We start from the raw sequence: 22,116 nt of genomic DNA, 5'->3' as shown, positions 1-22,116 counted from the left end.
CAGGAAGACCTAGTGTTTTGGTGTTGATGACAGGCTATAGATCAAAACCAAAACCACAGCTATCTATGGTGGGACTCCCATTAACCCATAGTGTTGACCATAAATCCAACAAGCCTTGAATCTTCTGATTTATTGGTGTAAGTTTAGGGAAACCCCAAACCACAGTCGCAGTAATTAAAAGTTCTAACAACTACTCCTGTGATTTACAGTGAACATAGAAACTCGTCACTCACATGAGCTGAGCTATGGGAAATCATTTTGGCCTGGCTATTATCAACTGAACTGCAATTCAGTTTTGTCGTTCATCAGTTATTATTGGTCATAGTGTGTTCAATCAGCACTGAACTCAGTGCCCTGTACATTTCACTTATATCAGAAGGGGAAAGCTGAATCATTGGAATGAGGCCTAACTTTCCACTGGGGAAAACCGTCCAATCACATAAAACGTCCAACTGGGTGGAAAGCCATGACATTTTCAGAAAAATTGTAATTAAGTCATCACACCATATTATAGCTGGTTTATATTTTTCAGCTTTGAATTATGGCAGAGTTCATATTTATTTTTAGTATTAAGGGTCTTTTTGACGTATTTATACTTAACTTAAAGTGGACATGGGTGTGTTTTTAATGTCACAATGGTAAATTACAAAGAATGCAAGTGGCCCAGTCATCAGTTGGACGTGATGGTGGTAGAGGCAGGAAGCCATCTGCAGATGTAAACAAGGAAATAGAACAGTCAACTAATCATGCTTGCCTGTACAGTATGCATTAACTGAAAGCATATGCTCATCAGCACACACACACACACACACACACACACACACACAGGGTGCAGATAAGGCCCTCCTGAAATACACAGACACACACAGACAGACAGAAAGCCCTGGGGTGGTGTACAGTGCGAGCTTGAGCATGGCTGTAAAAGGAAAGTGGAGGATGGGTGATGACTTTTATACGGAGGTGACATCAGTGTATTTCCTCAGTGTGCATTCTCACATGCCTGGGGAGGTTTCTAGTACAAGAGGGACCCTACAACTTTAATTGGGGCAATCGTTTAATGCGTAGTTGTCATTTGAACACTTTAATGCCTGTAGTTGTTTTGTTTTGAGAGGAAATGCGGCAGCGGTAAGTCATTTTGCTGCTGTCGTGGCCCATGAATGAAAAGGAAAAAAGTGATGCAGAAACAGCTCCACTGTAGCAAAGTGTAAAGTGAAACACCTCAGGGTGCAGCAGACCACTGTCAGGGTAATGACTTTCTGGGGAAACCACAACACAGCATGTATATGCAGCACCTAGCCTCCGTTTTACTCTCACGCTGCTCATTCTGCAGCACTCAGGCCGCCGCTGCCACTCCACTACCACTACTCACAAGTGATTTCTTTGATTAGTGTCTCACCATGAATATGACTTTAATACTGTAATTTAGGACCTGGACTCAATATATTTTAAAATCCTGAAATCATTTTTTTTAATTTGGCATACTATTAGTATTTACACTAGGTAAAGTGCTAGCTTCCCATGCAACAATCAACACGCAAACTACATTACCTGAGCTCAGAGCTGAGTTCAGTTAAGACGTAAAGACAGAAGTGATCTCATTTGAAAGGTATTCCCTACCTAGACTGTTTACAGGGATGACATAATCTGTTGAACTTTGCTTCACTTTGTGAGAATGTTTGGCTTATAAACCTGTGTCATTGGCTTGGTTTTCATGGTGCAAAAGGTGAGCCTTTATTTTTTTTTTATGTCTCTGCAGACCAAATAATAGTCAGCAGAAGTTACATCATGATTTTGGCACGAAGCTATTGCGTTTAAGATAAGACATTTAAAGTGACAGGTCTGTATTTATGGGAAATACACTTTACATCACATTACATATCATTTAGCTGATGCTTTTATCCAAAGCAACTTACAATAAGTGCATTCAACTGACTTGTTTTTCTTGGTGAGAGATGAGAAGATCAGTACTACTCTACTATCTGTATGCTAAATATGTAGTTTGAGCAAAACAGTGATTATTTTAGATTAGGATTACAAACAACTAGCCGGGCTCTGTTCCCAGTTGAAAATAATCTCACTGTAGCACCTCCAAAGATCACTAATTAACAGGTACATATATCTTTGTTAAATAGGTACACAAACAGAAATACTATCTAAAAATAATTTGTGGTTTTAGATGGAAGCTATAAAGTACCATATAGTATAATAGAAATACACAAGTGTACTATCTCTAAATTAAAGGAATAAGTGCATCGCTTGCATGAACAGGACTTTTTCACAGCAGACACTTTAAAGTGACACAGTAAATACTTTACTTTAATGCTGTCATGGCCTCCTGGGATACTCGTGCAGCATTAACACCTGCATACGAATGTGATCTGTATCTGGATGTCTTGTTTGTGTGAGGCAAAAAGTTATGTTGATGCAGGTGCAAATACGTGCACAATGCATAATGCATTGTGTAGTCTGAATACTTTGTCAAAAAAATAAATAAATACAAGCAAGCAGGTTTATGGGTCCCCTGACTACACCTCCTCCTGCTAACTACAAAGTTCTGGTAAAAGGAACAGATAGTAGCAGCAACATTCCCTGTAACACACCTTTTTAAAAACTAAATTGCATACTGTAGACTAGTAATTATGGGAAGAAAGTCAACTCTCCTTAGTACCAGGTCTGAAAGCAAAGGCCAGTGAATCAAATGTCTTTATACAAAATAATGTGCAGCCAGTCACAAATCACATATTAATACCGCGTGGTAACGGGGCCTTCTATAAAACAGCCATTCTTACAAGGTTGCCAATGTATTTTCAAAGTATTAAAACTTGTCTGTGTTTAAACATGCAGATTCTTGAAGTGATAAGTGAATGGAATGTAACAAAACTAGTTATGGAGGAATGACAATGTGCCATTTATTCTTTCTGATGTCTGTCCCAACCAACGCACGGAACTCTGATTTAGCCGAGAGGTGTAAGGTGACTTGTTCTTTCACGTGTGCTCACCTGGAGGGAAACAGTGGGAGTCGTAACCTGAAAAACTGGAATTCCTCTCAGAAAATATTGATTCATTTCTTTTTTCGCCATATGACAGTATAGTAGCTTTTTGCTTAGGCAAGGGGAAGTGATGAAACTGCCATCAAAAATGAGGTACACAGGAATGTATCAAAACTAAATTGTTGTTGTATAGCCTCTGTATGTAACCGCATTTTATTGTAAGGTTTTGTGAGATCATTCTAACCCTAACCCTATTCAGTCACACTGCGATACACAAATAACACATTATACAACACACGATTGGACAACATTTGGCAATTGGAGGGTTTTGACAGTAATTAGAGAATGAGAGCCGAAATCTGAGAGCAGACTTTCAGTGAGTGCACACAGGCAGCCTGAAACTCAATCTGAAGCACAAATGCAGGACATTGCAGTGTGTCTGAGTGCACACAAACTGAGCAGGAGCAGAGCAAATCTGCACGTGAGCAGTGTTTGTTTTGAGGGAAAACATTACAGACTGTGAAATGAAGAAATAATGCTCTCAGAATGAAAGGCCATGCTCAGGAAAGAAACTCCATAGTTTGGGGGGCTTTAATCTACTTGGTAGAAAGTGGAACACACATTTAGTGACAATCTGGCGAACATAGTGGAGCATTTAGTGGTTTAAAGAGCCTGACATGTCACTCAGGGGTTGGTGGGGATCAAAAACTGAGCAAAAAGAAAGTGAATATTGGACTTAGATTTGCTTTTTGGACAGAAACACATGCATGGCACAGTTTTTTTTCCCTTTTGGGATATATGCGTTCAGTTAGTCTGGAAATCCTCTCAGTAAGAAGTGCGCCAAACCCACACCTCCTTTGGTCACTTTTTTCAGTCATTGCACACATCAACTTATAACAGCCTTGGCCTTTAAAAATCCACAGCATCATTATACTATATCCACTTCAAAGGACATGTAATACTTCACTCCACCTCTGACATATTTAGTGCTTTGACAATGACAAGGTCTCAACAAAGCATGCCTGCATAATATGTCTTCATAAGGCCTTACAGCCATCGCTGACATACACAGCTATAATTTACCCTCTACTGAGGAGACTGGAATAGCATGGTTGGCTGTTTCTGTTAAGTGATTAAATTATTCAGTGCGGCAGAGATGGAGACACAGAAAAACAGATCTTGCATGAATGTGTGTGTGTGGGCTTTTCGTGTGGGTGTGTGAGGGGGAGAAGAAAAACAGGAAGAAATGACTTGTATCTTGTGTGTCTGTGAGTTGTGTGAGTGAGTAAGAGAGAGAGCAACATGGTGTGTTCTGCCTCATCAGACTGATAATACAAAGAGAGACTGGTCGGTTTGATATCTTCATCGATTCCCAGCTCACCGCGTTATACATTAACATTTACAACTGGGTATCCAGCTCAGACAGTTAAAGACTCTCCTGAGTGAAAGGGAGATGAAAATACAGAGAAGCGATCTTGAGGGGTGGAGGGGGAAACACCCACCAATAACAAAATCCCAGAGCGTGCAAACAAGCCAGAGTTATAAAACCGACCCTGTGTCAGCAGCAGTGATTTTAGCTGCTTAAAATGTTCCACTGAAGCTCAAAGCACAGATAATTCTCAATAACACAGAAGATAGATACTAAAATCTTGCAACTATTCTCACTGGAGGTTGTTGTATACAACTATTATAAACCAAGGAACTGTGGCAATTATTTAGTCATACTGGCAGCGTTGCTCCAGGGATGGCAGCATCAGTGGGTCCACAAATTTGGTTTGGATTTAAATGTCTCGACAAATATTGAGTGGATTGGAAAAAAAATTGGCTCATACTTCAATGTTCCCCACACGGCGAATATAAGAACTTGAGCAGACACAGACGGAGCACTGAAGCTGCCGGTGCTGCTGCTCTGGTAACATGCTGCACATGTGTTACACTGTGTTCACACACTTGGGTTCAACAGGCTCGGAGAATGGGTTAAGATGGACATAAAAAAAAGAGTCACGTGATTGATGGCATCAGGTACATCAGCAAACTTTCCAGTCAGAGCCGAGTCTGCTCATTACGACAACCCTATACCCCTCTTGTGAATCTACATACAGATGTACAGGTATTGTCTCCGTAGAATCAACACTGTAGGCTACACAAGTGGGCCTTCGCCATTGTTAGCATTACTGGTGCACTGGTGTGTCTATTTCAGGCTGCAATTACAAAGCCAAACACTAGTCAGCACTGTGCGTACGTACTTCAAAAAAAATTGTGACTCAAATGAAATGGATCAGGGAGTTAGAGCTATTAAATGTTGAAAATCAGTTTTACTGAAAGGACAGGAACCCATTTGAAAGAGGAGACATCAGGGGAAATGATGTGTATGAACACTGAACCGATTAAGGCTGAAGGTGAGGTACATCTGTGTGCTTGTTCAGCCAATGAGACATGGGCTGTGTCCCTAATGTCTAATCACTATGTAGTCCACTACTGTGGAGAGAATAAACTCCCTCATTCACTGGAAGAAACCTCTAGAACCAGAACCTCTGGAGTCAGAGCTGCAGGTACAGATAATAGTCTGTAGGTCGTATAGATTATATATACCCTATATAATTAAGTAGGGGCGAGTGAGTGAGTGGGTGATTTTGGACACAGCCGTGGTCATGATCTGAAGTGGACCACTCAGCTGCTGCAGGCTGCATTGTCAGGCTACATTACGGAGCAGAAAAGAAGCCAGACCCAACACTGCAATTTAAAGTACTTAACGTTAGCATTAAGACAAGATTTAAAAAGAAATATACAGACATATTTATATACAATATGAAGGCAAAACATAAATAGATATAGCTCACTACCATCCATTCTATCCATCCATTTTCTTCTGCTTATCCAGGACCAGGCTGTAATAGCAGTATGCTAAGCAAATGCTCGTATTGCTCTCCCACTGGGTATCCCCAGGGAACACAGTCAAAAGCTTACTCCAAGTCTACAAAACACACATAGACTGTATGGCTTAACAATTAGTCTGAGCCTCTTTTCCAGCACTATGAAGTAAACTGTCCCAAGGAGGCTGAGCAGTGTGACACTCTGACAGTTGGAGAACAATCTTTTTGAGGCCCAACAGTGTCAAGACCTTTGGGTCCATGACCTAAGGAGGAATTACCAAGATTGATCATAATGCACATTTTGATATTTAGTGATAAACTATTTTGATGGGTAGTTATCATCCTATGTCCAGTTTATCAACAATGGAATCTCTCAGCTGCATATAAAACAACAGCCAATGTTACATTGTGGTTTCAACCTTCTAAAGAGATCCCAGTTTACTCAGCAGCATCTGAATCTATTTTTAGGCCAAGTTGAACCTATACGTCGAGACGTGTTTGGACTTGCAAACTATGAGCTCAGCTCTGGCTGGGATATTTATAACAGGAACAAAAGTTACACATTTCTGCACTGACAGCATCTTCACTAAAATAGAATATGATGCAGCTACAAGAGCTTGTGTTTAAGTGGAGGGTGACACTTCTCCACCTGCTTGGTATCAAACCATGGCTTTAAAATGGTCACTCCCCAAAACATAATTAACAGAAAATGAAATTGGATGTGTCAGGAAAGGTGGAAGTATAAAAAAGACAATAACAGAACCTTAGGTATTCAGTGAACTTCACAGAGTGAGGACACACTGTAGCATTTTTTATGTTTAATCATTTATTTCCAATTATGCAGAATGGCCTATTGTATTTCAGAGTTTGTTAAATGTTTTATATTCTGATATCCCAAGGGCAACATTTATGCAGGGACAACATAAGAAAAACAAAAGTGAGGGTGCTCTTTGGGTGAAGCCAATGCCTAAGCTGAAATATATAAAAGCTAAAAGGTTCAGAATGAAGAGCACACAGAAAGATTTCTGAGGGAGGGAAGCAATGACCAAGAACCCTGGGGTGAATATCAAATAGTGTGTGGGAGCCGCTCAAATGTGTGGATCTCAATCCATGTAACAGAAGCCCATAAATATGTGGATTATGTAACACTGCTGGATTCATCTGTCCATTTAACAAAAGGCATTTTGCCTGTAGACTGTAGGTCTCTGTCCCATAGATGTTCCATACACTCTGTTCATACGTGGCATTAACATGCGTCGTCGTTGGTCTGATCACATTTGGACCGCTCTGAGTACATCAGTTCACAGCTGGCATTAGAATGTGTCTCCACATGTCATCAGTGTACACATGTGATTGGATCTCACATGGCCTCTCTATGTGCAGATAAGCGTGGACATCATTTTCATTTCTCCGCCGTAAATTAAAAGAAGAGTTCAAACCATAAAGCCTTTGTCTACTCTACCCAAACTAGCCACAGATATTTGACGCACTCAGATCATTATTTCTTATTACCTTTTTATGAATAAAAGCAATGTGTTTAACACTGTGTATAAAACAATAAACATATGTTATAAACTAAAACATTTTAGGAATATAAACATTTACGAAATTCACTAACAATACTAAACGTCTTGTTAGCTGCAGCGTAATCTTGTTAAACTGTTTTATGCCCGATGGATCCTCTTCTTGTGGTATTCTACAAACTACTGTCTGTGTCTTATCTTAAAACCCGGCTCCATTCATACTACTACATGTTCCATTGAAAACAACATTTTGAAACGAGAAGGATCTCTGTCCCTCCAAGAGTTTTGGCTCTATATCCGTTTTAATCCCCGCCCATACAAACATGCTTGAAAGTGCATATTACATGACCACTCACGTACCCATGCTTTAATAATAGCTCGTCTCCCAGGCATGTAAGGGGTTGCATCATTGTATTTTGCAGGATTTAACTGCACAACAGCAGTTAGTAAAGGGTCAGCAAGTCTTATAAATCGGTTCTATTTCTACACTGGTAGCCGAGGCCAGTGTCGCATGTTTCCTATCCGCAGCTGCCTGGGTTCGACTGCGGCCGCGGCCCTTTGCTGCATGTCCTCCCCCACTCTCTCTCTCTCTGCCCCCCCGCCCCCCTCTTCACAGCTAGCTCTCTATCCAAATATAATAAAGGCCGAAAAAGCCCTAAAAATATATATACAAGAAATAGAAATAGACGAATTACAAGGGCAAAAAAAATTTTAAGCAGTTTGACCTCGCAGGCAAGGTCATTTCACCAAAGGTGGCATTAAGCTCACTTTATTATTATCAGTCTTTTCCGTCTTTCTTCTCTTGTCTTACAGCCCATTATGTCCGTCTCTCTCTCTCTCGCGCGCTACTCAAATGGAATCATCCATCTCTACGAGAGAGAGGACGTGGGGGAGGGGTGGAGAGCGAGGGAGAGAGAGAGCTTATTGTAAACTGTAAGAGGTGTGCAGCAACTGGGACAGATTATGTCTGCGGAAACGAGGACTGCAGGATCCCACCCATCCCCCACACCACACAGACATCACACATATACACACACACACACACAGAAACACACGCACACACACTTGAGCTCATTTGTGCCTGGCTGGTCACCTCGCTGCAATAGATAGATTCCACCCCACCCCCATCCTCTGCTCAGTCATTCAGACCTGGGAGAGTCAATAACAAGCTGACATCATCATTGGTTTTGTAGGATACAGTGCTGCCTTTATTCTAGCAGCCATATGAGAGAGAGAGAGAGAGAGAGAGAGAGAGAGAGAGAGAGAGAGAGAGAGAGAGAGAGAGAGAGAGCAACATCTTCTGATGAGGCCAGGGGGCTGAGCGACCGAATGCAGGTCAGAGAGTGAAGGCAGAGAGAGGTGGACAGAGAGAGAGAGAGAGAGACAGACGGAGAGATGGCGGGGTGGGGGAGGGTAAAGCAGCATGGATGGCCTTCATGGTCTATCTGTATCAGTGACACTGACAAAGATGCATATCACACAAACACACACACACACACATACACGTACGCAGGAACCCCCGGCTATGTACACACATTCACAGACATACATGACTACATACACACATCTACACAACTATACTTTGGGGCTCACACAAAATCTCAAACACACACAGGTCAAAGTTACTTGAAAATAAACTATACACAAAGATGCGAAGCAGGGTAAATAGCTTGTCTGGCCCTATCAAAGTTCAGACATTTGTAAAGTTTGTAAAATGTTTTTGTGCGGTTAATCTGTACATAAGCAAAAATTTAAAACCATTAAGTCTGGCTGAATCACCCAACTGTAACACTCTGAAATGAGGAAATTGTGACTGCATGGCTTAATGTACCTCTTTACAACATTGGGATCTGTGGCTGTGCTGATGATGTGCTGCACTTTGTTGATAATTAACTCACTAGTCTGTCCAACCTCTGTCCTAATCATTGGCTCATCTCAGTCATTCCTAATCCTACCAGCAGACAGATAATTATCATATACTTAAAGATTAGAAGTTAAAGGAACTAGGTTGGAAACGACATGTGCTGCACAACAGTGAAACGTAGCGACTTAAACATTTCAAACAATAGACTTGTACCACAGCGCCTACTACAGTGTCACAGAGTAATAGCAACTTCTGCAGGGACAAGTGTGACAAGTATGTTGGCATGTGGACTCATGCTTTGCTGGTCTTCAGCCATGCTAATGGTTGCTAATATGCTAATGTTTAAATGGTACGTGTGCACCATGTAGATGTGAGCTCATTAGCCTTGCAGGTTTTTGGACATTAAATGAAAAAACAAAAAATGGACCTGATGGGGGAGCTGGAGAAAAAAAATCAGAGGATCATCATGGCCAATAGGTTTCATCTTGTGGAGACCCTGAATGTATGCATTATGTTGCATTGCATTGCAATCTGTCCAAGAGTTGCATGTACATCTGCACTGTACAGGGAATATTGATTTTGGTTTTGGTACCAAACCTGGCAACCTCATTGTAACAACAAGTCAAAGAATGAGTTGCAGTTGTACATTATTATTATATTATTTCGTACATTATTATGCTTTAGAGGGGCTGATATATGTGTTTTTATCATTGCTGTCCATGCATCCAGTGGTTATGCTAAGCTAGGCTAACTAGACCATGACTTGTTGCTGTAGTCAACACACAGACATGAGGTTCACTCTTCGAAAGTAAGCAAATATGTGACTTTACTTAAACTGCTTAACTGCTGTAAGTGTTTTACATTTATCAGTGTCTCAGCCATAACTCCCCTGCCCCCCTCCAGTTACACACAGACGTACACACACAAACCTGGCTTATGTGAACATGGACACACACACACCCTCACACACATGCAGCCTACACAACATTCCAATCAATTTTCCACACTCGGGCTCAGCATTCCAGTCTGATGCTGGTTGCTTTATACCCACTGCACACAGGAAACCGTGTGTGTGTGTGTGTGTGTGTGTGTGTGTGTGTGTGTGTGTGTGTGTGTGTGTGTGTGTGTGTAAAAAAAGCTTTAGATGTTGCTATGGCAGGGGGCCCCAGTGAAAGGCTCTCTCTGTCAGATCAGCTGCCTTGAGCTCAGCTTCTAATCCACGGCTGCAACAATCTGCTGTGTCCTCCCCAATCTGCACTCAAACCTCTGTTTGCTACAACCTGACTGACAACAGGCTGCAAAAGCTGGTGACCAGCCTACAGTAAGAGAGTTGTAATAAATAATGATTATCACATCACCTTTTTAAAAGGATCAGAAGATGGATTTCAATCAGGGTTTTGTATGGGTGTGTTTTCTAAAGAAGACACTAAGCACCAGATTACAAGTCTTTTTACAAAAATGCAGATCCAAAACCCTGATTAAAGAAAGTGAAGATAAAATGTGAATAAGCAGCATATTATGTGACATGATCCCAAGAAACAAGAACATCAATAAATGGTAAAGCTGCTGCTTTTTTTCTTGGCATTTGAGCAGTTACAGTAGTGGACGGAAAAAAAGCGAGCTCCCACAAACTGTCAACACTCCTTGTTACATTTATTTAGGGTTATGTGCCAGCCACAGCACCAACCAAAACATAACCATAAATAAATGTACCAGGGCCACTGACAGTTGTGGGAGTTCACTTTTGTTTTTGGCCAAGTGTATATTATAGAAATGCTGATGATCCCCCTTCAGGACAAATCTGTCATATAAACTGTCTTTAATACACCTCCATTGCAGTGTGTTATATACAACGCTTTTCGTGGAGTAAAAAAAAAAGAAATGCAGAGATGCGACTGCATTTAGTCTTATATTCAATATGTGCTACATTATGAAAAAAGTTTCACTGTCAAACGCTCAAGGTTTATAGCAAAGGTGTGTGAACGGATTGACCAAATGTTACAATTATTATAACTTGAAAACTACAAGAGGTATGCATGCCAGCAATAATAATAATACATTGATATGCCACTGTAAAATAAGATGTTTCTTCTGTGAGCATATGTGTAGAAGAGCATGTGTATCTGGAACTGAATTAGAGACCATTTCAATTATATATAATTATGTATATGTGCTTTCATTGTATTAACCATGCGTTGGCATTAGGCTAAAGACTAAATTTCCACGGATAAAAAAATAAATAAAATCAATATGGCCGGTCCACTACCTCCAACTTTTGGGAGTCTCCATGATGCTTTCAAAAGTGCGTTCCAATTTGAAGGTGCAGTTAAGCAGGCACGCTAGGCTAACTAGCTCACATGTTCCTAAAAGGAAGCTAGTTAGCTTAGCACAGGCAATGATTCCCACCAGACCTTACTTTTCTTAATGCTATTTTAGCACTAGCTAGCACTCACACCAATGGGCAGTCCTGTAACCACAGTACTCTGTGAGTTATCCCAGGGTCAAGATACCCAACAACCAGCATCGTTGGTCCTCAGCTACTTATCTACAGACATGCTGCAATAACAGCAGGACAGGGAGAAGTAAGCGCTGCACAAAGTAGAAATGATTAATACAGAGATTTAGTTTTTAAGGGATACCACCCTGCGTTCAGGCACTGAATGCTATGACTGCAGAAAAATTACAACATTTAAATGACCTCTTTTCAAATTTGTCCAAAGTACACAAGTCCAACAAGCACCCACATTTTTATTACATTTTTTTTAGCTACATATTTATTCATTTGATTTTACAATTATTTGATATCTTTTGTAAAGATGATCAATTTGGCACATGCATACATGCAGTTTACAGTAACATTGTGGCTGCTCAGCTTCGTCTGACACTATATTCATTACTGTTTGTTTGCATGAAACAGGGCAATCCATGTTGACCGAGTGGATGTGAGTGGTTGGGTCAAATGTCCAGGGTCTTAAATGTCATACACAATCAGACACTTACAGATATACTCCCACACCCAGAAAAAAGCAAACCAGACCAGCCTCATCCTCCACACCCACACAGCTCCGCCATGGCAGGGAACATGATGATTTGTCAGTCTGTGTGTTGTGGGCTACATGAAATTAAGGTAATTTCACGGCCTGGTGAAGCTGACATGTAGTTGTTTTCTCTCCTCACTGCTGAAGTGAAATATAAATGTTGGTGTTGATGCTGTTGTGAGACCACTCCCTAAAACCTACAACATCAAGTCAGCAGAGGGTTAGGGTCATTTCCTATGCTAATATTTTGGTGTTTCAGTTGTTCACAGAGACACAAAGAAATGAGGCTGTTTTAACGTCAATCAGTTAAATAGCAAATTAAAGGCTGTGTAATCATTTATTCTCGTCAGCAGGAACACACTTTAAATAAAATGAATACAAATACTTCTGTTTCCTGAGCTGATAAAAATGTTAACTGATAATAAAACTTGATTTGAGGACGTTAACTTAGGTACAGGGTTTTTCTCAGTGCTGATAAGTAGTACAATAAAAAGTTTACGTTATCAGCCCGACTGCACAACATCACTGCAGAGGTAAAGGCCACTGAGTGGAAAGAGGTTATCTAAGCTTTACACCTGTTGAGTCATGCTTTAGAGTCATAGCTGTAGCTTTGGTATGAAAATTGTCTCAAACTGTCACATTATCAAAGAACATAGAAACTCTTTCTAGGTTCAGTAACTCCTTGCATGAGCTGCTTTCAGACATGTATTAACCTCTGGATTATACCCTGAAATTGATATATATATCTGAATGAAAAAGAAGTGCCATACACAAAGAAGACACTGATGTCAGTGTCAACTTGGACAGACAGCCAGAGAGAGCTCCCAACCAGCATTAGCATTATGTCCTGCCTCCTGCCTGTTGCCTGCTGTGCTACCTCTAACCTGAACACGTAGATTTTTCAGCTGTGTCAGACCGCATCTGACCGGAGAATCTCCTGCTACGTTCTTGATATGTGAATAGCAAACTCCTAACAAAGTCCGTACCCATTTGTGCTGACATTTTCCAGATGTCTGAAAACGTTTGTGGTGCGTGTGACAATGACCAGTAGTACAGGAAATCTGCTGTGGATCAGGAAATGTACCGCTGTTCTCCTCTACTGTTTGAAACTGAATTTCATCAAAACATCGGCACTGCTGAAGTAAACAAACTTTAGCAACCACATCATTCGAAAACCCATCCCACTGAGCAATAGTATCCATGCACAGCAGGTCTACGGGTTTTTGAATTTCTCTCCATGCTCAAGTGTTAGGAGGGCGACACAAGACAAAAGGTGTAAAGAATCTTACTGTGCGTTTGGCTGCTCTGGTGTGAGCTGCAACTGCTAGCATCCAGCGAGCTGCAGAACGCTTGCCAGTTAAAGCAACAATAACCAAGATGAGAAGCGTGACTAAGGGTCAGTCGGGCTTATATGGTACATGTTGCTTCAGGTCCTTGTCAGGCGGTGAGGTGAAATACCTTGAGCGGGGACTGATTTGAATAACAGGTGTAGCAAATGTTGAACATTACGTAGTAGGTTAATAGCATGGGACTGGATTTGTCACAGTTGTCAGAGTGACATGCCATTTGACGACAGTTGTCAGGAAAGCAACAGAATCCCAACTGTTTACATCGCAAAGTAAACTACCAGAAATGTATGTTTAGACATATTTGTGGCCATTGCAACATAACAATGGATGACGTAGTTTTGCATTGTGGCAAGAGCTGAGTCATGTTTTGCACTGACAACCTCTTTTTTTGGCCGAGGCCTCTGTGTCAGAAATGTTAATGAAATGAATGAAGGGGGGGATGTCACACAGTAGTAATGTCTTAATGAGAAAATAATAATCTGTTGCAATATTAGAAAGCAATATTCATTAAGAGACAGAATATCAGAAGACCGCCAGACATACGAGCATGAAGTCAGAGAAATACACACACATACACCTAATTACAAGCCACAGATAAAAGATATCTTACACACACACACACACGCACACATACAAAGAGTGCCAAGTAATGGATACCTCAGCCAGGGCAGTGATAGCCCAGATGGCCTGCTTACAGCACTGACCTACATAGACCCAAAAAGACCAACTGGAAGAATTGAGCAATACACCGGATGTGTGTGTGTGTGTGTGTGTGTGTGTGTGTGTGTGTGTGTGTGTGTGTGTGTGTGTGTGTGTGTGTGTGTGTGTGTGTGTGTTTTCCTGGAGGGAGCAATTACACAACATTTATGAATAAATCTAAACTGAGTATTTTCAAAGCAATTTATTCCCTTGGGTATTTTTTGTTTCAGTGGCCAATTTAGCAGGAATTTATAACAGTGTTAAAAAGGTGAGAGTTATAATGATGCACTGCAGCACAACTTACTGAAGGATAGTCCCATTATGAAACTATTATCAAAAGCAATATTCCACATATTAGCAGTAATTAGCCTTTGCTCAGTGAGATTTAAACATGAACAGCCTGATGATGATGATGAGTCTCACCTCAGCTCTCAGATCCTTCCTTTACCATGGGCTACTATTTGACCTATATCATTTGACACTTAAAAATGCCAGCGCTGAAACCAGTGCTGCTACTGTTAAGAGGCTAGAATGTGTGACTTTGACATTTTCATTGTATTTTAGAAATTTTCTTCCACCATGACTTTGCACGACTTTCGCAACACCAGCCCCCAATTTTCACTTCTCACACTTGTGCTCTAGTGGAACCCAAAGGCATGTTCTTCAGACAGATGTCAAGGAAGCTGTACTCAAGATTATTCACACTTTTCTTGTTGGATGAGCACAACCCTTGCAGGGGTGCTAATGGTTTTAGTTTTTTGATTTTCAATCTGAGAAAAAGAAGAGAAAATGACTTGTTTCTCAACCTATATTGTCAGATTAAATCATGTTGCCAAGTTGTGCAATCTCATTTTATATTCTACGTATTTCAAACCAGGTTTAAACAGGTGTAGGTGTGTTTCTTCAGATATTAACCTCATAGCTTTGCCATTGTTTGCACATTCTCATCTTAAAATAAAGGTAATGTTCATTCTTGATACAAATAGTCGTCTGACCTTATATATAGATGATCAAAATTTTAACTCCAGCTGCAGTTATCAGATTTCTTTCTCCGTATGCTGAGAAAGAAAAGTGGGACATGTGGTTGAAAGCTGTGAAAGGTGTGAATTCCTGACAGAGATGTTTTATGCCTTACATGGCTCACTGCATAAAAACTAACAGAGCATAAAACACCTTAAAGCTGCAATGATCAATATATTTTTTATGTGTCATGTAAAATGTGTCGCTTGTGGGGACAAACTCACTAAGAAGAATTATTTACCTGATTCTGCCGTTCTGCTCAGCTCAATCGAGACTTCCAGCGTCTTTCAGCGCATTGTTTATCTGCCCTACAGGTAAATTAGCGATAAGCAAGTGAGCCTTGTAGAGAATGTAGTAACTAAAGCCAGATATTTCCTTCAATAACCACATGTAATATACACTGGATGACTGAAGACTGGAGTTTGATCTGTTAGGTGGCAAGACACACGACTCCAATTGGATGCATGTTTGGCATATTAACTTCATGAGGTGTAAAAACTATATGTGTGTGTTGTGTTTTAGCTTGTTGTGCTGACAATGACAATGTCTAACGCGTCTTCTCTAACAACTGTGTTTCTACTTTAATTAATTTTGTTATCTAACAGGACCTTATCAATCTGAATATGATCAGTGAAAAAAATGTACAATCAATTTGAACAGAAACAAACTCAGACTCAAAATAAGCATAACTCCCTTGAAAATTCAACACTTCATGACTATTCATAAGAACAATAATAAATTTTAGGTATAATGACATTTGAACGTAGCATTTAAGATTCCTTTTAACATAATTTTACGTTCAAATATCCATATCACTCTTCTTTGTACCATAAAACATTTGAATAACAGCTTGCTATTAGGACTGGGCGATAAAACAACATCAATAATTATCAAACTATAATTGCCATCAATGGCAATATAGTAAAAGTCCAATATACAGTATATCAATATAATGGTTATGTATTGTTTAAGCAGAGTGAGGAAATATAATTGACCTTAGATTTGTAAAATGTTTTGCTGTTTATCATGTGTTTGTCATTCTCTGTTCATAAAGAAGAGTTTAAAACCACAACCTTCACTCAGGAGCAAAAATCTGTCTTTGAAATAATAATTCTTAATAATTATCGATATCAACTGATATGCACATTTTTATCTTGATATATTTTTGGCCATATGGCCCAGGCCTTGCTTTCCATGCCCTTCACACACACACACACACACACACACACACACACACACACACACACACACACACACACACACACACACACACACACACACACACACACACACACACACACAATTGTTCCCCTGTAAACTGTCTGACAAATTTCATAATTAAGTAAACAGATATATATATATTCTCCTGCCTCGGAAGGGGTGCTTGGAGTAGCTGCACCTCGTTTATCCATGGTGCTGCAGCAAAACCTGGCCTACTTGGCCTCTGTAGTAGACTGGGGAAGGGGGAGTGGTGGGTAAAGACTCACCTATGAGTCGATCACCCAGTTTGTTACGCAACATCTGCCGTCCCCCTCGGGTAGTCCCCAAAAAATATTGCAATTATTATTGAAAGATATTTCAGAAAAAAATCCACCACGTTGAAGCATGTAAAGACGGAGGTGTCTTTAAATGCCTGCAGGCCAGGGAAATGCTTTTACTGGAGATCCAGCAGGCAGGAATGTTTGGCAGAACATGAACTGCCATAAAAGCCTTTCAAGGAAAAAAGGGAAAAAAACTCGCCCCTGCTATCCAAGCCTCACATTCTTTTGTCACAGATGGTTCTCCTTAGTGAGCACCTCACTCTGAATGTGGATTGGATGAAATTTCCAGAGAACCACGCTTTAAAAAAAGCTGTGGCTCATTTGGGGGAAACAAACGTCAGCTGCTTCTTTTCAGGCATTATGATTTGTGGCTTTTGTGGACTGCTGCACATGGAACATTTTTTTCTTTTCAACTTGCTTGCCTACTTCCCGCGGACGTCGTGAGCACTGCTTATGATTGGCCCCGACTGGGAAGAGCGCAGGGGGGCTCATTTATACTGTGCTCATTGGGCTATGAAACCATTTCAAATCCAAGGCCGTCATCAGAACTGTTATGTGATTTCATGTTCTAGTTCTAGATAACAGGAACAATCTGAGGGTACAAGCAACCACACCTACTGATGTCTCTGCTCGGCTGGAAACATTTGAAATTCTGCCAGCTTCACACTTTCCAATTTCCTTTAAACCAAACACCTTGTAAAAAAATGACTGAGACCAACAAGTATAGTTTTTATTGGCTGCAGCTGGTTGTAACTTGGAATGGTGGACTGGTTTCCCTCCCTAATGTTCTTAAGAAGTAAGAGGATACAAAGAAATAGCTGATAATTATCACCAGTCCAGACTGTGGTCTGCCCTCAGTTCTTTTTGTTGTGCCAGGTTTTCCATGCATGACAAACTCCTGACTCTCAGATGTCAACAATCTGTCTCCTCATACCCTGAAATCCTTGTATGCTGCAATCATTTCATCCAAACTCCTCCCAACACTTTCAACAGACCACACTGCAGTTAACAGAGACAATCTTTCTCTGAGTATTACAGTACTGGCCGCTACCCAAGTTAAGCTGGCATTGTTCCCGCTTGGCCAAGCAAACCAAACTTATGAAACACAGCAAGAGGGCAGGGTGGGACGGGATGGAGGAACGACCGGCTCCTCCATCCTTTTGCTGGGAAATGAAGAAGAATGGGAGATAAAGAAAGCCCAGGCATGCCAAGAAAAGACTGCTGTTGAGTTTTTGTTTCATCACAGCAGCTGACTGACTATAAAGTGGACAAATAGCACCAAGCTCCTCGTTCACCCAGATTTATATGATTCGGTGCAAAGGCAGACAAAAGGGGATGTGTGCGGCAGGAGTTGCTCAGTGACATACCCAGGCCAGAGAAAAATGAGATTTCTTCCTGTTGTGATGTTTTCTGTCACATGCACAGTATTTATCGGATTTCTGTCGCAATTCCCTGCTTTAACCCTTGTTCAAGAAAACAGACAGTCTGAATTTATAATGTCGATAATGGATGCTCCATAATCCAGATCCATATTGGCTGCGTGTCTGTATGGATCAATGGATAAAGGAAACATGTGCACAAGGGTTTTAAAGTAGCTTTCGAATTACGTTAAAATATGTCAATAATTGCATTATTATACATTGTAACTCCCAAGCTCTGTCAGAGTATTAACTTAGACAACTAATGTTTCTGCACATATTTCTCTTATCATGAGGGAGAGTGCTGTGAATGAAAAAGAAACCCAAACTTTACCGTATTTACAATGTATAATGACGACTATATTACTTAAATGTACAAGAAATAAAAAATCAACACAATTTACCTTTGCAAATGAGAAGCTGAAATAAAATGCATCATTTCTAAATTTTGTACAGTAGTTTTGCTGACACAGCCTTTCTCACTCTAGTATGACCAGTATCTTATCTACTTTCTGCTTCCACAAACGTCTGTCTGTATGTGGAATGCATATCTCGCAAACTGTTGGCCTCATCGACTCCAGTTACCCAGGGAAGTGCGATTTGGACACGTGATACGTTCAGTATTAATAAAATGTGAATAAACAGGTGACCAGCACTCAGTCAGTGGGGACGGTGGAGTGTGCCTTCAGTCTGTGGACCGAGTTGGACACGTCCTCTTATACATTTTGATTCTTTTATTTTATTTGTATTTACCATATGAGACACAGACATTCATCAGTGATCTCTGTCATGGCAACAACATTCATACAATTTCTTCCTCTTTATCAATTTATATTCACACAAAGTCCAGCACATAAACAATAATAAGTGACAGTATATTGTAGAACTGTTTGAGGAGGACTCACTAATGACAAGGGAGTAATTCTGAAGTAGGTCTGGAGCATTAACACAGAACAAGTAAACATCCCATTCCAAACAGGCAGGTTTACAGAGGGCACCAGTTTTTGCTGATGCTAGCAAACTTTACAGATATTGTCGACAAAGATCCGTTGAAGTCGGTCAAAGATTTCAGTGGTATTATCACCGAAGTAAAACAGAAAGAAAGGTATTTTCCTGCTTGTTATGAGAACTGACCTGTGACCAGAAACACTTCCTATTTAACTTAATGTCAACCATTTTATTTGATTCTTTGAGTGTCAATTTGATCCAGGATATAGTGCCCTCAATAACTCACACAATAGAGAAAAAATAGTAGCATCCATAATAGGAACACTTGGCTACTTTTTGCTGCTAACCTCACACTGCAGTGTGTCACATTTGATGGAGCAAAGATCACTGTAATATGATGGGTAATGCACCTGCCAGTGGCGATGCGCAATGATTATGATGTATAATCTCAATACTGCTTTCAACAGAGTAAACTATAGAGTTTCTATTATGCAGGTGCGGGTGAATGAAAGTGACTGAGTGAGTGATTTGCTCTGGATTACTCTAAAATGATGCCTATGAATCACAATGAATGCTGGTCCTTCAGCACATGAGCCAAAAAGGTTTGTTTTTTGTCGTCCATGTTTGTTTCACCTCCATGTTGTGCAGCCCTAGCTTCTTTGTCCTTGGCCTTGCCTGGTTGAACCACAGTCTTAACATTGAGATGATGGGGCATACATAAAAATAGCTTTTAGTTGCTCTCGAAAAAAAATATATAAAAAAATGTATATATATAATATATATTTAATCACTTACAGAGGAGTACTTAACTGCCCAACCCAGGCTTAAAGCATCATGTACAGTCAAAGTGCCAAATGAAAACCCGAGGCTCTCTTTAAACGTTGCCTCCAAAAACAGATCTGAAATTACATGCTAATCTCCCCAGTGCTCAGTAAATGATGAGCTGTTACATTCTTTGTTATGTCAAAGAATCTGGAGCTCTCTGGAGATCCTGAAGGTCTGTGTTGAAACCCGGGTCGCTTTGCCTCATTAATAATGTTAGGATGCTGCAGAGAGGTGAGTGAAGTGAGGCAGAGAGACAAAGAGAGAGAAATGAAAGGGTGAGAGAGGGCAGGTTGGATGAGATGGAGGAAAATGTTAATTTGGTCAAAGATAAAAACCATGCACACAGGGGATGTGAGGCATCTCAGTCACTGGCACCAATTCAACATTCACACACATTTACACACACACACGCGCACGCGCACGCGCACACACACACACACACACACACAGACATGCACGCACACACCGAGCTGTGAAAACAATACCCTGCTTCCGGCTAAGCCAGCGCTGAGGGTGATGATGCAGAAGCCGAAGCCAAATGTGTGAATATGTGAAGTGAAACATATTCAAGCTGGAATCAAAAAGCTCACCTCTGTGTCGACTCCTGTCTGTGTCATGGCACAGGTCCATTGTGGCGAATTGAATTGAAGAGTCAACTCATCTGGGGCTGACAAGTGTTATTCAACCATCTAGTGACCATCATTTCAGCTAAATGCATGTGTCAGTACTAACAGCTTAAAGCAGCACACAGCAGTTTATGACAATCACAGACGGGGTTTAACAGCTCGGAAAGGTTATGATGGCAGCAACTATTATGTCTTTTGTCATGATGGTCAGAGGGTTAACAGCAGAAACATGTCATTCATTCGTACAAAGTGAGCAGCACAGTGCCTGGGTGGCTGATGTCATGCTGCAACCAGAGTTGAGCCTAATTCTACTTATTTGTGTTGTTCTGTGATGTGACCCAAGCTGCACAAATTCAGATGTTCCATTCCTGTTTTTATGCCGGTGCACTTCGCTCATTATGTGTGTGTCTCCTCTTTTTTGCTGCAGTGTCTTGAAATTATGTTTCTTGTTTTTTCCCTGAAGAGAGGGGAGGTCCATTGAACAAGCCCTGTGGCTTTCTGATCGCTCCTAACACATTATTTTATTTCTGTTTTTTCATTTATCCGGATTCTGTGGGCTTCCGTGTGAAACACAGTACAGCCGTCTGCAGGTTTTGTTTTTTCCAACACCGGTCTCAATTTGATGTGAATGCAGCTTTAGTCTTACTTTTTTCTGTTTAGTTACAGTTATTTATGTCTGAAAAGCTTCATTTGTTCATCCAGTGACTGATTTAATTGAATTTTGTACAGCTAAGTAGGCAAGAGGAGGAAGACAGAAAAACAGTACCATTAGTAAGGGCAAGCAACATCTAAAATAAAAGGCTGGGATTGAGCAACTTGATTAAAAATCTTTATTATATGTGGTTCATTATAAATAATCAATAATCACCTTTCATCTCCCAGATTTATATCAGTCGCGTTTTAGAACCCAGGATGCGTCATGAGATAACACTTACACAACAGGACTAGGTGTTAGAAAAATACATGACAGTCTATCACATAACATGTTGAACAGAATATTCAATTAAATGTATTTGTATAGCACCAAATCAATACAGACATTATCTCAAGACACTTTGAGATAAATGGAAGGTCAAGACATGACAATATTATAGAGAAATCAAACAGTTCTCACAACAGAAAACACTTGGCGACGGTGGAGAGAAAAGAAGACTGTGGCCGGCTGTGGCCCAGGACGTAGAGTGGGTTGTTCACTAACCAGCAGGTCCCAGTCTCCCCGTGCCATGTGCCGAAGTGTCCTTGGACAAGATACTAAACCCCAAGTTGGCCCTGATGGCTGTGCCAGCAGTGTATGAGTGATTGTGATAGATAAAGTGCTGCACTTGGATTGCCTGAATGAATCTGCATGTGATGGGTGAATGGCAAAAACTGTACTGTGAAGAGCTGAGTGGTCATTAAGACT

This window comes from Hippoglossus stenolepis, chromosome 14, assembly GCF_022539355.2.
Source record: "Hippoglossus stenolepis isolate QCI-W04-F060 chromosome 14, HSTE1.2, whole genome shotgun sequence".
NCBI classification, from domain to species: domain Eukaryota; kingdom Metazoa; phylum Chordata; class Actinopteri; order Pleuronectiformes; family Pleuronectidae; genus Hippoglossus; species Hippoglossus stenolepis.
Note: the sequence above shows the minus strand (reverse complement) of the source record.